At 41.5% G+C, this 17588-nt stretch overlaps 1 long non-coding RNA gene across 1 annotated transcript; it reads left to right on the top strand.

The window, feature by feature from the left end:
- Positions 1–15222: 15222 nt before the first annotated feature.
- Positions 15223–16150, top strand: LOC136495400 (uncharacterized). The gene is made up of 2 exons (XR_010768991.1): positions 15223–15388; positions 15701–16150. It is a non-coding gene; the product is annotated as an uncharacterized lncRNA (long non-coding RNA).
- The last annotated feature ends 1438 nt before the right edge of the window (positions 16151–17588 follow it).

The following is a 17588-nucleotide window of genomic DNA, read 5'->3' as shown; positions in this document are numbered from 1 at the left end:
GTCACACCTAGCCACATAAGCGGCTATCTCTTTCTTCATTTTGGTCCACCAAAAGCGAGGCTTCAAATCATGATACATTTTGCTACTACCAGGATGAATAGATAATTTAGAGGAATGGGCTTCGGATATGATTTGATTTCTAAGCTCTCTATCCTTTGGAACCACCAACCTATCCTTAAACCATAACACGTCATTCTCATCAACCTAAAAATGTTTGGTTTCTTGCTCTTTCATCTTACGCTTGATGTGGAACACACCTGAATCTATCTTCTGTAGCTCGATAATTCGACTCTGTAGAGTACAACTGATAGTGATGTTGTAAAGGACTGTAGGATGAAGGAGTTTTGACAAATGGAAGTCACTTTCAATCAAAGAGTGGCAATGAGATTTCCTGCTTAAGGCATCTACGATGACGTTTGCCTTGCCAGGGTGATAGTGCACTTGGAGGTTATAATCCTTGATCAACTCGAGCCATCTTCTCTGATGCATATTCAACTTAGGTTGAGTGAAGATATACTTAAGACTTTTATGATCAGTATAAATGTTGCACACATTGTCGAGCAAATAATGTCTCTAGGCCTTCAAAGCATGAACAACTACAGCGAGTTCCAAGTCATGTGTTGGATAGTTCACCTCATGCTTCCGAAGTTGGTGAGAGGTATAAGCAATGACTCTACCCTCTTGCATAAGAACACCTCCTAAACCTATACCTGATGCATCACAGAACACATCGAAAGGTTTCTCGATATCTGGTTGTGCCAAAACTGGAGCTGAAGTTAGAAGAGTTCATAGGGTGTGAAAAGCCACATCACACTCGGAAGTCCAGACAAACTTCATGTCTTTTTGTAGCAAAGGAGTCATAGGCTCGGCTATTTTAGAGAAATCCAGGATGAAGCGACGATAATAGCCAGCCAACCCCAGAAAACTCCAAACCTCATGCACTGAGATTGGAGCCTTCTAGTCCAACACTTCTTGCACCTTGGTGGGATCCACCATAATTCCACCATCGGACAACACGTGTCCAAGAAAAGGTACCTCACGAAGCCAGAATTCACACTTGCTGAACTTTGCATAAAGCTGGTGTTCCCGCAATCTAGTGAGAACCACTCGCAAATGTTCAACATGATCTTCTTCATTCTCAGAATAAACCAGGATATCATCTATAAATACAACCACAAATTTGTCCAACTCGGGCATAAACACCGAATTCATCAAATACATGAAGTGTGCGGGGACATTGGTCAATCCAAAAGACATAACAAGGTACTCATATAGACCGTATCTTATAGAGAATGCAGTTTTTAGAACATCCTCAGGCCAAATTTTGATTTGATGATAACCAGATCTCAAATCAATCTTGGAAAAGACTTTTGCTTTAGACAACTGATCAAATAAGATATCTATGCATGGCAGAGGGTACTTATTCTTGATTGTAACTGCATTCAAGGGCCTATAATCTACACACATGCATAGGGATTGATCCTTCTTCTTCAAAAATATTGCTGGGCACCCCCACGAAGATGAACTAGGATAGATAAGGCCTTTCTTTAGAAGTTCATTCAACTAGGTCTCAAGTTCGGCTAGTTCATTGGGAGGCATTCTATAAGGTCTTCTAGAGATGGGCGTTGTACTAGGTAGCAACTCTATCTTGAACTCCATGTCTCGATCTGGGGGCAATCCGGGCAAATCATCAGGAAAAACATCCGGAAAATCACACACGACAGGGATATCTGCCAAAGCCTTTGCTTGCACCGCATTAGCCGTACAAAAAAGATTGATGTCCCTGGGTAGCTGTACTAGAAAACCCTCCTGATTACAAGGATCTCTGAGCATGACTACTCTAGTCAATGTATCAATAAGCACTCCATGACTGCTCATCCAGTTCATTCCCAATATCACATCGATACCTAGCCCCAGTAAAACTACCAGATCAACCTGATAACTTTGCCCCTCTATTTCAAATTGCACATCCCCAACTACAAGCTTGGTTGGGATAGTACCACTGGCAGCCCTAATACAATAACCCTCACCCTCAACAGTGTATGTTTTCTGCATAAACTTGGATGTAAATGCGGGACTAATAAAAGAATGCGAAGCACCCGAATCAAATAGTACAACTACAGGGTGTTGATCAACCAAAAACTTACCAGCAGTTACTACCTCTCCTGAAGGGATATCAGCAATATTAGTGTGGTTCACCTACCCCTGACGGCCACCTTGGTAGTTATTCTTCTTGGGGTAAGGACACTTTCTTGCCCAGTGACCTATCTTGTTGTAGTTCCAGCATGACATGTTTCTTGGCGGAACATTGGAATTGCCTTGACTGGTAGTGCCCTTGGAAAGAGCAACTGTAAAGGCCTTGCGAAACCCAGTCTTGCCTAGATTTTTCTTCAGCGGTGGGCAGAATTTAGCAGCTGATGCTGGAGGGTGGAATAGAGCCTTTTGGGTGACTAGGGCCTTGGATTGTGAGGCACCTACCTCATAGGCCCACTTATAACTTTTCGAAGTAGCATATACAGCATTGTTGTTCTCTTGCGATAAAGCATCACTCACAAACTCATTAAAATGAGCACACTTGCAATTTCTCATGGTCTTCATCAATTTGGGGCTAAGTCCTCGCTTGAAATTAGCGATCTTTTTGGCATCAGTGTCCACAAACTCAGTAGCATACCTTGCAAGGTTATTGAAAGCCTGCAGGTATTCATTCAAGCTCTTGTTCCCCTAGGTTAGCTTCATGAACTCTATATACTTGATTGCCATGAGACCAGGAGGAATATAATTTCCCCTGAAAGCGGACTTGAACTGATCCCAAGTGATTTGGGCATTAGCGGGCATAGTGGACCGATGATGACTCCATCAAATACCAGTGGCCCCATGCAGTTGGTGAGATGCATACTCAGTCTTCAGCACCTCAGTCAAGCGAAACAGGCAGAACTTCTGCTCGAGAGTGTTCAACCACTCATCAGCTTGTAGGGGCTCCTCAGCCTCTTTGAAGATCGGGGGTTTCATATCAAGGAAATCTTTGAAGTCACTATATTGATTTAGTTCCGGTCCTTGGCGTGCACCACGACCATCACGATTCGCAATTGTGCGGAGAGCCTCAGCCATAGTGCGCTATCCTTCCGTAAGAATTGTCATCAATTCCATTGGTGTGGGTGGTGGTGGCGGTGGAAGGTCATCATCATCACCAGCCACACCAGTGGAACGAGTGCGAGGCATCTGCAATTATTGGTGATGTTAGTACATTGGAGAGGAACAATGTAATTACGCCAAACTGAATTTACTGGAGAGAATGAAAACTTCATATAATAAACAGAGGCAATAATTCATTCTCCAATCACCACATCATCAATCAGCTTACTAGCGCCATATGCAGTGCATTCCAACATGACAAGTTTTAAACTTAACCATCAAGGTACGCACCTCGAAGGGAGCGAATTAAAGTACATTATATGCCAAGTTCGAATTAAAAAGGTACATCCAACATCAGTCATCGTACTTAAGTCCCTTACATCAATGACTGCAAAAGCTTAACTAGTGAGACTTGCTAACTAACTGCTCATCGAAGTGATCACTGTCCACATCGGAGACACCTTGGACTTCTTCTAGATCTTCCTCTTCTTCTTCATTTGCAGGTTCAGCTGCATTGTCATCCATCTGCACGTCCTCTTCTTCTTCATCGGCCTCAATCACTTGAGGTCCATCCACATTAGGATACCTTGGTATGGGGTGAGGAATAGGAAACATATGGTTGTTCAGTTGATGGTGCTCAACCTGAAGCTCTTCAAGTTGTTCTTGGAGTTCTTGCTCCCTTTGGAAAGCATTGTGGTTAGCCATGATCCACCCCTGACGCCTTTCTTTTGCTAACTCTAGAGCTGCATCTCTGTGATAGGTCACATGATCCAACTCTTGTGCTGCCTCATCTCTCTCTATAGTGAGGTTCATCAGCTGGTTATGAAGCTCGTCTCTCTTGCGTGCTGTTTGGCCCCACTGTTGTAGGCAATAATTTGCAATACCTCGAATCTCATCTACTTCTTGCTGAGCTCGCCCACATGCATCCGCCCTACAGCGATACTTGTGGGCGCGTAACCTGAACTTATGCTGGGCTGCCATTGCCTTGCCAGCTTCTTCTAGCACACTAGAAAGGGTGTCCTACCTTACTCGACAAAGCTTCAAGACTGCCATCATAGCACTCATTCCAGCATTGTCGCTCTGAACACGTTCACCACAGCCTCGAACCAAGGCCTGGCCAACATCTTGAGTCCACTCAGCCTCAGTAGGAGCCACTCGGGGAATGGATGAAGCTGGTCCACCCACTAGCTCATCCCCGAAGCTCTGTGCTATATCCATTAGCACATCAAGGGCAGTAACTTGAGCGGCTTCCCATGGGCTTTGCCCATCAGTCTCAATGCTCCACCCATGCCACAACGGTCTCGTGGGGTTCTGTGGTACTATAAAGGTCACAATGTACCATAGTATGTCTCCCAATGGTACCACCTGCCTCCACGTGTAGCGGGGTGCCTCTGGGTACCCAACTGAACTGAGCACCCTCTAGAGCAAGGTGGGAGTACCAAACTAGTCCAAAAAGGTGCTGCTACCAGTAGGAAACATGGGCGCAACCATCTGTATCAAAAAGGATGCAACTCTCATGAGAGGATTATTTTGCTGAGAGATTGAACTTAATACTTGGGATAAGCAATTATAAGGGAGGGAGTAATGCAATATGAATGACATGAGTGAATATGATGCATGCTCGTTCTGTACGTCCTCACAAACCTAAGAAATTTTAAGTTTTAGCAGAATATACAGTGGCATACATATGTTCTCTCAATTAGCGGTAACTAGTCGATCTACATGGTGTGTTGTTAGCGTACCTGCAGAAAACTTCATTGCAGCCCAACCCAACAAGATATAATGCTAATAACAAAAGTAGTAACTAAGATACTCTCCATATATACATCCCCAGATATATATACTTTGGTATCCAAACTACCCAACAGATGTACCCACAATTAAGTACCTTCATATATACATGTATGCAACACATAAATACTCCAGTAACCACAACTAACTCTCCCTAGACCGACGGTTGGATGGTCATGCTCTCACAACTCACACTTACCTTAGCGTAGAGGCAATTGATCCATACATTACCATTCAAGCGAATGGCACCCATGCAATATCACGCCGCATGGACGACGAAATAGAAACAATCAATTTCCCCCAAGTTAGTAATTATATACAAGCCACCTAGAAGTCCTTAAGTGGGCTACAAGGGATGTGATCACCAGTACACCATAAAAAAATTTGATTTTTGAACACTTATATATAACTATAAGTTGGAAAACCGTTTTCACAACAAAAGCTTTTGTTTTAAATAGTCGTATGACATGTTTAGTGTTGAATCTAGCTCTGATACCAGCTGTCATAGAACCGACCAATTTATAAGAATACAAGTATAAAAACAATCGCTGAAGCGATCAAATTCTCGCACTTGAGCCCATATAAACCCGGTAGTCAACTGAAATCTCGAAGGATTTCAAACCAACTTGCATACAACCAAGATCATAGTAATTCAACATAACATATCGTACGTTACAACATTTCACAGATGGTTTGCAAATAGGTTACAACACCTCAGAGTCATCGTTATTACAAAACAAGTCTTGTAAAGTATGCGGAAGCAAATAGTTTAACTTACACACCCGAGTTCAAAGACAAATACTGGTTTGCTGATCACAACCCGCAAAAGCATTCAGATAAGAGAAACAGTGATCATGCCCATGATCTAGTCTTCATCACCCACCGGGTGGAGACAATACTTACAAAATCCTTGATATCGAAGGTCATCTGCAACAAGAGGGAATAAACCCTAAGTACGAGAATGTACTCAGCTAGACTTACCCGTCGAAAACCAAAACAATTGACACCAAGGATCATGCATAGCTTTATTTAGTGGATCTGGCTGACACTTTCTTTTTGCGGAAAAGCATAAGTAATCATGATCAACTCTTAACCTGAACTAGCAGTGACTTTTGGCAATTAACATGTCATCTATATTAGCACATGTACTAAGCAATCATTTGATTAAGATGCAAACATTAATAACCATATCAGGTATAAATTGTGGCAATATTATCATCATCATCCATTTAACCATATCGTTAAATTAATTGAATCTACGTTGCTGTTGCTCAGTCAAGTTCTCACTATCCGGGAGAGATGGTGATTTGAATCGATTCCTATCCAGCTGGAGGGGTATTCCTAACACAAACCCTACTTCCCCCATCAGGGTCGCAAACAAGTCACCTTTGGTACAACTCAGGAGAAAATAAAAGAAAAGACGCAGGCCTGGGCCGCCCTGCATTCTCAAAGAACCACTCTGCCAGGAAGTGCAGGATTTTAAGCACCTGACTCCCCTTGGACTTACGCCAATGGCTCTCCGCACATCCTTACTACCTCCAGAATGCATCGAACCCCCATGGTTCTCGGCCTGAGTTGAGCTACTCGGCTTCGTGGTCGGAACGACTTATCTAGCTAGCTAAGTGTTAGGCTGCGTTCAACATGACATGAGGACGTACAGCGTATCGGTCCTTAAATGACACAGACGGAGTCACTATGTCCAAACCTACACAAGACTCTGCCCGGTCTTAATTCATTATTAACATGGTTCTTTTCCACGATAGCAAATATAGCCAACCGTGATCCACTTCATCCTAAAGCTCGCAGGTGACAGGAAATCACCTGACTTCTACCGCACTAAGCATGGCTAAGCATTAAACCCATTCCTGAACTTAAATAGGATTCTAGTGCGATATCTGGACAAGGATGGATATATAATGCAACAATTGGTCCAACCAATTCCTATACTTAATGCATCATCAACAAATAAAAGATACTCAAGGTATTTGTAAAACCATGGGAGGCTAAATATACTCTAGGGCTTGCCTTTCAGGAAAGAGGAAGGACGGTGATCAGGGCACTTGGGCAACTCCTCCTCGGTGGCTGCTTCGTCAATTTCCTGCACCTCAGGCTCCTCCTCCTGGTTGGCTCCCTCGAACTCCAGCAGCGTCACTCCCTCCGGCACACCTATTGCATGAATGCACAAGATAAATCTCATGGATGCACATGAACGAAGTTAGGGATGCTCGAGGAATGCACATGCTCACTGCAGTCCGCATATTCCAACTTAAGCTCTATTCAAATCACTTTAACTTACCAAGTTTATACAACCTAATGTATAATTGCTCATCTTCAGTTAAGGACCGAGCACCTGCACCTAAGCATATTCTCAAGTTAGGCTAGCCCCTAAACAATCAACAAGAACATTGCAACAAAGCATACACACAAGCATTTGTATTTCAGCAAAATAGGAACTATATAGTGGTACAGTAAACTAGCCATAACTGGAGATTTAGAAATCCAAATGACATGCAACAAGACAATTTGGAAAGCTTATGAAATCATCTACAATTCATTTTCAGACCTCAAGGCATGATTCTAACCTTTACCAGGTCAAATTCTTTAATCAACAGAAATCTGTCTTCACAAGACAGAGAACCGGCAAAGCTGTGATCCAACTTTAAACGACTGTAACTCCTAAACTACTAGGCCAAATGCCACCACATTTTAATAGGAGCTAGATAAATAAGTTCTCTACAACTTTTGTATTCACCAACTTCCCAGAACACCAAATTATCATGGGGAACTTTGCAAAGTCCCCAGAACTGTCCCGAAAGACACGATGTAGAAAAATAATTATTAACTTATGTTGCAAACACATAGATGGATGAAACCAACTTCACTCACTCATCACACATATCACAAGAACACCAGAAAGTAAGGTGCTCATCACCAAATCATTTCTTTTAATACCTTTCTTAATTTATTTAATCATTTAAGAGCAATAATAAATATATATGCCAACTGCACTATTTAATCTACAAAAATTATAGTAGGTACTACATGCTCTAATTAGGCTACTATAAAATTTCACACCACTTGAGCAAGTATAACATCCTACACAAAAATGATAAGACATAAAGGCTTAAAATGACATAATTAGGAAACCTTAATGAAAAGTGTCAAGCAATAGATTTTATATTTTTCCTAGCATCCTTAAGGTACTAGGATACTCCCCACAAAATTTCATGGTCATTGGATTCCTAGATAATTTACAAAAATTTACACAAGGATCATTCAATGATAAAAGGAAAATCTATAACTCAAAAACCATACATGCAATGACTGTCAAATTTTTACCAGAGCTTCTACTAAGCAAGAATAGGTTACCCACAAAATTTCATAATTTTTGGAGCACAGAAACTCAAGATATAATTTAAACAAGTTTGCATACAGTTAAAAACACATTTCATGTTCCTATTTAATTCATCCAAAATTTCCACTTCAAGTGTTCATATCATATTTTTCCTAAATACTAGACTTCCCTATGATCCTAACAAAATTGGAATCACCCCATTTGGATCTACCAATTTGGAGATACAAATCTCACAAAACAGCACTAAAACTAGAATATTTGAACTATCCTACTGCTCAACGGTCACTGACGCGTGGGACCCGCGGGTCAGACAACCCCACCGGTCAGCGAAAGGAAACAGGGGACGGAGCTTGCGATGGCACGGCAGCGGCGAAGCTCGTCGACGGCGGCTTCTCCGACGACACCGAGGGTACCTCCATGACCGCCATGACCTCCTGCGTTGATTAGTGCCCTAATCGCTCTCTCTACCGGCCTCTAAGTACTCTGGCCACGGAGCACGATGGCTCGGCCATGGTGACGGCGGAGTGCGGCCATGTTCTGGCCTGACCGGACCAGCGGAGCTGGCTACATCATCACACAAGCAACGGCGAGTGATGGTGAAGCTAAGATGGAGGCTAGGGAAGGATGAGAGAGGTTGTGCTGTGCTAGCCACGGCGAGCGCCACTCCGGCGAGGTATGGCCATGGCGACGGTGTCGAAAAAATGGCCAAAGGCCCTCACCTACGGCTCGTTTGGCTCAGCTAGAAGGTCGACGAGGTAGTAGAGGACACGGCGGAGCTGTGCGCTAGCTGGAGGCATCGATTTTGCGGCGGCGAGTGAGCTAGGCGACGGCGGAGGTCGCTTGGTAGCAATGGCGGGGCAGTGCTGCGCTTCGGCTGCGGTGGGAAACGAAGGAAGAGCAAGAATGGAAATGCGAGCTGGGAGGGCAGAAGGGCGCGGGCTCAAGCAGTGGACAGTGGTGCCAGGCCGGCCACGGCGCATGGCCTACGTGGTCAGGCGGCCGGCGATGCACGGCGTACACGCGGCCGTCGAGTTCTAAAACCTGTTGAACACTGTAGCTTCATTTCAGTGAACCCGATCGGGCCTGACAGCAAGATTTGACAGTGCTTGATCTCCTAAACCGTGAAGAATCAGTGAAAACAGTATACATGAAAGTTGTAGCCCTTCATACCATCTTCAATTCCTATTAAAGGACCAAGACCTAATTCTCAAAGGATCATGAGAAAAATTATGCCAAAGTTGAGTACACGAAACTAAAATTACAATCCATACTTAGAAAATTTTCTGTTGAATCAACCCTCAACACTGACTTGTGGGACCTTTTAGAGAATGTTGTGCATATTTTCATGACTTGGCTTCTAAACAAAGTTTGTTCCTTATAAAATTTGCTACAACTTTGCTTTAGGTTGCTCAGACATGCAAATACTCTAAGCTACACTTTTTAAACAGTCAAACTTAGGAGCTCTAGGGGTCCATAATGGTCAAACCATGACTTGGGAACCTAATTAGGCAAATTGATCAACATGAACATTGTTCCTAATGACATTCTAAGTATAACTAAGGTTCTTAGGAGAATAATTAGCCACACCACACATTGGTCACACCAAAATCAAGCATCACATGCATTGAAACAAGGAAAAACAAGTGAAATGTTACCTTTGTTTCAAAGTTATGTTTCACATGTTTCATGATTTTGTTGCATAGTATTAACTAGCCATGTTTCCCTAAAGTAAGTTGCATATGTTGCACTTGAGTGTTGCACACTATTCATTTCATAAAACAAGCACACATGAAATATAACAATATGTTGCAATGTTTCGAAAACATGTTTCATGCAATATAAGCTCATGAATGGATGAATGATGCTCATGTTCATGAAATACAAGTGCAAATGTGGAAGCCAAACACCTGGGGTGTTACATACTACCCACGAGGTGGGTAGTAACCTCTAGTACTGATGCGAGCGGTCTTATTGGCATGAGGCATCTACAAAGTTAGATTTAGTCAGATTAGAAGCAATAATTTTCATAACAGAGTGAGGCAAAAGAAGCATAAAATTTAGCAAATAACAAGAGTGAGATGGGAAGCATGAAATGAGTGAAGCAAAAGAGGCTAGAACGACCATTGCTAACAAAGCTTGCGTCCTACAATCAACACGGCTCTGATACCAAATCTGTCACACCTGATTTTAAGGATAAAATGGGATGCATAATCTTATGTGCACCCAGAGATCAGTCACACATATAAGCCGACAAATTATAAATAGTATCATCACAAGTGTTTATTACATCACGAATAATAGGACATAGTTTTCACATAAATGTAACGGAAGTATAAAGAAAAATCTCTCGTGGAAGCTCTATATCACAGGGACATCAACTGGTTGACCACAAGTCTACTAATCCTTAGAAAAGTCGTCATTACCATAGCCATATGTTACCCATTCAGGATTTTTATCCGAACAATGAAAATAAACAAGCGTAAGTACGTGTTGTACTCAACAAGTGTAACATGAGGTTCATGAGGCTCAAAAGGCTTGACACAGGTTTAACAGCATTCAGCTTTTAGTTGTCACAATTTTAGCATAAGAGTAGCAATAAGTTGTTTCAATCCCAAAGTAAAACACATGATCAATGTAAACATGAATAATGAATAGCATAAACGGATAATTCTTAGTGATCATCTATTTTGTAAGGGTTCTAAGGCCGCTCGTGACCATGAGCACTGCTAATATACCAGTTTTACACTCTATAGAGGTTGTACACTTTCATTGTGAGTCAAGGTACCCATATGCTCGGGTTAATTACTCTCAAAACACTTCCAAGGTGAACGGGTAGGGTTTACTATAAAGTCTTTTAAAGGTTCATCTAACAAGTTAGGGCCATTAGATTCAATCGGCAAATAGATATAGAGCCCCCCTTCCCGATGGCACATTGACGTGCGGCCTATACACATGGGGACAGAGGCTGCACTATACCCGATTCGGCAAGTCATTCTTACGCCAATAAAGGTAACCACTAACAAGCTAGAAAAGGTCCTCATACTGAGCTAAAGCCAGATCCATGTAGCCCTCACAGTTGTACTATAAGTCCCAGATGATCACTTACAGATAAGTCCTTAGGGAGAGGAATCTAAAGCATTTACAAAGTAGCTAAATACTCTAGCCCCCTATTTCCAAGTTGCTAAAAGTCATATTTTAATGTTTATTGCATATACCATTAGTCAAGTTATAAGATCATGGTTTAATTGAGCACTAGCAACGCTACCCAATGCATATCCCATAGGAGACAAGGTATAAGTTCAATTCTAGAGAATCCCTATCAAGGTGACACATGCAACATGAATTAAATGTATTAAAGTTGATAGGAAACAAGGATAATCCCATGCTATACTTTCCTTGAACAAAGTGCTCCTGCTCATCAAAGAAGTACTCTTAATCACCCACGAATTGCTCACCGTCTATACTCGATAATCACAGCAACATACAAGCATCTACAAGCAATCATGCATAGCAAACAAAAGCTATAGATTAGAATAGTACACCAATCATCATAAAGTCAAGATGAAAAGTTTGTAAAATGAATCTATATCTCGCTATGAACACACAGACACGAAGATCACAAAAATCAGAGCTAAAACGAAGAACTTACGAATTAAACAAGATTTCCTTTAATAAAATTATAGATTAAATCTAACCTTGAATTTTAAAAGTTGAAAACATATCTAACAGTAGTACAAACATGTAGATTATAGAATTACGAACCTAACATAAGTTGAACGGATCAAATCAGAGTTAAAACGAAGATTTTATGGCTAAAATAATATTAGTGGCAAAACTATAAATAGTTGAAACTTAATTTTAGAATTTAAATCAATAAAATCAGATTTTAAACTGAGCCAGGGACTACGGATACTATTTTGAAGAAAGACGGGGACTCTTTAACAAAATCGCAAAGACGGCGGGTTCTATTTAGATAAAACTCAGGGGCTCTTTTGCAAAAATCGCAGCGAAGGGGTACCGGCCGATCTGGACCGTAGGATCTAAAGGGAACGGTGCAGATCAGATAGGAGGGGGAGAGAGAGCGTGGCCGCCTGAGAAAAAGACGGCACGGTGGCGGCCATGAACGGCGGCAGGGAAGCTCGCCGACGAAGCTAGATTAGGGCCTACGGACCACCACAAGCAAAGCGAGGGCATGGGGAGAGAGAGAGAGAGAGGAGATGACGGCGAATTCACCTAGATGGAATACCAAGGCGGGGGACCGACGACGACGCGTGGCGGCTGCGCAAAACCAACAACGGCGGTGGAGCTTAGGGTTGCGGCTTTGTTGCGGCTCGGAGCAAGGGCAGCGCTAGCTCTAGGCTTAGATAGGAGTGCGGCGCAGCTTGGGGCGGCTATTTATGAGCGGGACTCGGTGGCGGTGTCCGGCTCGGACGGAGTCCGACACGGAGACGAGCTGGAGAAGAAGATAACCCTGACACGCAGGCCTAGGTTGTCAATGAGACAGGCTAGGGAGAGAGGAACGGAGCGGGCGTGGCTCGACTGGGCCGGCCTGCTAGGCTGCTGCGGAGAGAGATGAGGGCCTGTGGGAAAAGAAAGCCGAGCGGGCCAGGGGGGAAACGGGCGACGCAGGGAGCCATGCCGGGCCGAAATCAAGAGAGGGAGATAGGAAAAAATAAAACTCATTTTCTATTTTCTTAACACATTTTCAAATTCAATTTAAACTCAAATTCCAATTCTTTTGCAAATTTCAATCAAACCAAAGCATCACAAATAAAATATGCAGCAGCATGTATGCACATACATGTATGTAGACCTATATTTGATTTTATTTTTAACAGAGTTATTATTTTTCTAAATTTAAATGCTCATAAAATGCATAATTAAATCATTTTATCCTATTTTAAAATCATGCAAATTTTAGAGTGTTACACATGTGCCAATCAATCTGCTATTAAGGTTCTGGCATCTCTTCTTTTACCACAGCCAATGGGGCTGTCTTCAATGGAGGCAGAAGAAACTAATCAAACGCTTACACTTTTCTTTTCAGTTTAATTGGACAGCTTGTGAAAACTGATCATAATATGCATCTACTGACATAATGTCAGCAAAGAATAAGCAATATTTCTTTTTTAAATCCTTTCAAAAAAAGTATTTCTTTGTTAAGTTCACTGACAGTCCCAAAGAGAACCTGATGGCTATGTGAACCCGAACTCCCGAAGCTATATACAGGTTGGAAGCTGATTTGCGACCAACCTGATTTGCAATAGTTGAAGAAAAGTCTATGGGTGACAACTCTTCTGAAACTGCACAGCTGAGACCTCTACACTGCTTCCTCCCAAGGAGCAAATCAGCAGCACCATCACCCTTCCGCTTTCTGTTCTTCTTCCGCAAAGCACAACAAGAAGTAGCTCCACCATCTCTCTCAAATCGGTAAGCACCTGGGAAGCTTCTCTTTCTCTCTGCTAATTGTCACGAACAGAGAAACATAAAATCGCAGCTCACATGCCAGCTTCTGCCCCTTCTTCTGTTTTCTCCAAATCATATAAAGCATCCATACTAGGAATGAATGGAAGTTCTTTGTAGGAGGGAGGAACTTAGTATGGCTCTATATATAGTTTTGTGTGGGTGTGAATGAAAGGATAGCTCAAATATGGGTGTGTTTGGTTAATTGGTTCGGTGGATGAGGTTGGATGGACGACGGCGGTCCATGTTTTGATGGTGTCTGGTTTGGGGCAGGGTGTTTGTTCAAGGGAATAATTTTGCTAGATGCTAGGTGAGCTTCTTCAGTGAAAACTGGCCGGTCGAATCCATCCTACTTTGCTAACCTTCATTGTTCGTAACCAATTAGTCGTAATTAGGCTATTTAGCTGTTTTTACAATTATTATGTTAAGATTATTGTTGATTATGAGCAATTAGTCTATTTCGTGGTAAATTAATATTAAAGAGAGTAAGCTTAATGATAATTGAACTTATTTTATTATTTATTTGTAACTATATGTTGCCAATACTAGTGTCTATTGTCATTATTAAGTATATCGGTAATCGTTCCTACTTAAAGTTAAGAGGTATAATTGGTTAACTACATTTTTCATCCCATCAAACACCTAACATGGATGCCTTATCCAAACAGTAAGGCTTATTTCATCCACCCAACAAAACACTTAACATAGATTGCTTTATCCAGACATAAATGATCATCCAGTCCCATTCAATTTGTCCTCAAACCCAAACACACCTATATGTTTCTCATAAAGCACATGCCCTCAGGCATGTGACATGTATAGAACTAGCGATGAACCCCATTGCTTCGTGGCGGGCTCATTGGAAAAGTGCCAACATAGATGGATCAAGACATATGATTACTTGGCAACGCAAAGCAATAAAGATTGCCTTTAAATCCTTTTCGTCAGCGTTGAATCAGTGTCATGTTAATTTCGGTCCAAGGGGGGAAAAACCCTGGTTTGTAACACTGAAGATCTACAGAAAACACTATTGATAAACATGAAGATTCTCCCCCCAAGTTTAAAGTTAAAGGTTATTTATATTTTATATATATATATAGATGGTGGTTTGTTTGAGGGCTTATTTAGACGGCACGAGCTGAAAAATTCGTACTTTCTAAAAAAAAACTGCTTAATTCAGCAAACAACTCCTAGGAGGTTCGGCATTTCGCGAAATCGAGTCGTGGTGGCCGAAAAAACATCCGACAACAACAACTTCTATTAATCTTGCATCATCAAAAAAGCAAAATATCTTGTTTAATCAGATCAGCCCTAAACAGACTAGCGCTGAAATTTTGAATACCGATGTGAAACCCTCTGATGGATATAGTGGCTGCATGTTTGTCCAAGAACCGTCAAAGCATCTCGATCTCAGCTTGTTGTCATCTGCTGTTATGCACAAGGCACTGTAATGGAAATAAACGGTCATCAAGCACTTTCACTCTGACGATCAATGCTATTGATATCTATAAATATATCCTCATGTTTACTGTCTTTGGCCTACCATTTTTTCCATGCTAAACAAGATGACTATGAAACATGTTACTACTCACTGCTGTCTTCTTTTAGTGCTCGTGCTGCAGTATTCAGATCAAACATCTGCTGCTGGTTCGTATATATTTCCCTTATCATATCTGTCTTCTCTCTGTTTTTTAATTCGGTGTTTAATCTGATCCCTAGGAGAGATTTGCAGTATATCCATGTCACACCTTTTCACCTTGTGATTGAGTTTTCTAATCTTCTTTTTATTCGAAAAAAACTCTCATTCGACTCCTTTTCCCTTTAACAAACTCATAGTGATATTTATAGTTTTGTTTATTTCATACACATTTTCATGAGAACCATGCATTCGATCAAGCCACGATACACGGATTATGATACTTAAATAACATGTGAATATATACCAATTTTTTTTTCCAGATAGCAGCAGCTATTCAATTCGTTCGGTTCCATTCTAGTAAGAGTTGGATGTGCAAGACTGAGTGCTGGATAGAGTCGCAGCTAATAACTTCGAATACAATCAAGGAACACGACTGCATCAAAGGAGGGCTCAATGGGTTGTGTCGCTGCCTCTTCTGTAAGAAATAGTCCTATCGTTATTAATCTCTATTATTAGGAGAGTGATGAAACCGTACCATCATTATTGTCGAAGAAGAACAAAGCAGAGGAGAATAGACCTGGTAATGGATTGGCCATGTCTCTTGTCAGGGACCTCACCGTCATTTGAGATAGTAGTAGTTTATTAGCCTTAGACTCTCTAAGTTGTCTGTTTTTTTCTCTCTCTTGGCAATCTGCTTCAGTATTCCATTTTCTTGAAAAAAAAAATTCTTTGCTTGAGTAATATAATGGTCTCCAGAAATGGTTTAATGAGATTGCGTGGGTATCTTTCAAGATTCATGTATATGTGTGTGCTACGTTGTTTGCTGTTGAAAGAATAATAATTAATCAAAAATACATGTTTCTTCTCTTCAATAATATAAAGATTCATATATAATATGCGAGATCCGGCGGGACCGGGGAGTCTCCGTCAAGACCACCTCAACGGATAGATAGGGATAAATGAGATGCAATCGATTCGGTCGCTTTGATGGTATCGACATTTTCGCAATGAAGCCTTCGCACATGCTAAAATTTAGCTTATGCTGAAATATTGTAAGAGAAATATTGTTCAATTACTGAAAAGTAGTTCTAAATAAATTCAAGCAAACGGGGAGTTTATCGGCTCAAGGCTCTGATTATAGCGCGTGGTGGAAGCAGTAAAAGGTGGAAAATACAGATGAAGTACGTGTTTGTCCTGGTTTTTTTTAAAAAAAATGAATAATTCTGGCCTCTACATATGTACACAGCCAACTCTTACAAAGTTTTTGAGCATAAATAATACTGATTATCAAATAAAGGGAAAGAGCACGCCCTGTTCGGCGGGCAGAATTTTAGCTGAAACTGGCTGAAAACCACTGTTTTGGCTGAATTGTTGTGAGAGAAAAATATTGTTTTGGCTAAAAAAAATCGAGCAAACCAAATATGAGGTAAGCCAAACGGGACCTTTAAATAAAATGCGTATTTGTCCTAGTTGAAGTAGTCAAAGTGGAAAATATAGAGGAGGCGGTTGTCATTATCGTAGGCAAAGGTCGGCTATCTTCGTTTAAGAGCACGAGGTGGATTAGTTCACCAATGTGCCCTGCTCTGCCCCTCTTGGATAGCAGGGCATATTTTGCTTCGTGCATGGACTGGAAAGCTTGCCTAGCTCAGGCAGCCATCTCAGACGTTCGGTTTTGTATACGACGACTCCTAGAACTGAATCGAGTTGTCTGGCCAGCGCTCCCAGGCCAGGTCGCCAAGCAAACAGCCCCGTACTGCTCATCTGTAAGCAGAGGTCAAAGCTTTCATGTGGAATTGAAGAACGTACAAGGACAAGTCTTCCGTAGATGAAATAGCTCTAGTAGCCCAATTCTGGAGTCTCTTGAGCTAAGCTTGACCGATGGAGATGTGTAGATTAAAAAAAGACAGGACATTAGAGCGAAAACTTCCACCAAGATATATTGAATTAATAATAATTATACTTCCTTGTTCTAAAAACAATATAATTCTAGTATTGAACCTAGACAAACGCTTGTTTAAATTTAAAACTAAAATTATCGTATTTTTTAGGATGAACCAAGTATTTTCTTATGAGTGGGCTGGGAGGACCGAGAAAAGGCCTCGAAGTCCGTCCACCCCTGGATGGGCACTGTATCACGCTTTGAAAGTAACCAAGGTAAGAGATGCCATTTTTAGGTGTATCTTTTGTTTTTGTCGGCGCTGCTATCCG

The sequence above is a fragment of the Miscanthus floridulus genome, chromosome 12 (genome assembly GCF_019320115.1).
Source record: "Miscanthus floridulus cultivar M001 chromosome 12, ASM1932011v1, whole genome shotgun sequence".
NCBI classification, from domain to species: domain Eukaryota; kingdom Viridiplantae; phylum Streptophyta; class Magnoliopsida; order Poales; family Poaceae; genus Miscanthus; species Miscanthus floridulus.
Note: the sequence above shows the minus strand (reverse complement) of the source record. Positions and strands in the feature narration are given on the sequence as shown.